The following is a 248-nucleotide window of genomic DNA, read 5'->3' as shown; positions in this document are numbered from 1 at the left end:
AAACCCCAGGAGAACATCCGGGTGGGAAGGGACCTTCTGGCCATGGAGGCACACACGCTCACTTTAGGACGGAAGGCGAAAGCCAAGGATGCAGACACCTGGCCCAGCCACGGCGGCTCCCGCGGGGCTGTCCTCTGTCCCTTAGGGACAGTCCTGCCTGGAGGACTGCGGCGTGGGGGCTCTGCCAGGAGGGCGACTCCCGCCCCCATGCCTCCTGCTCAAGCTGCCACTCAGGACCAGCGGGCAGC

Source organism: Myotis davidii, unplaced genomic scaffold (genome assembly GCF_000327345.1).
Source record: "Myotis davidii unplaced genomic scaffold, ASM32734v1 scaffold826, whole genome shotgun sequence".
NCBI lineage: Eukaryota > Metazoa > Chordata > Mammalia > Chiroptera > Vespertilionidae > Myotis > Myotis davidii.
The sequence above is the reverse complement of the archived record's forward strand: the minus strand, read 5'-3'. Positions refer to the sequence as shown.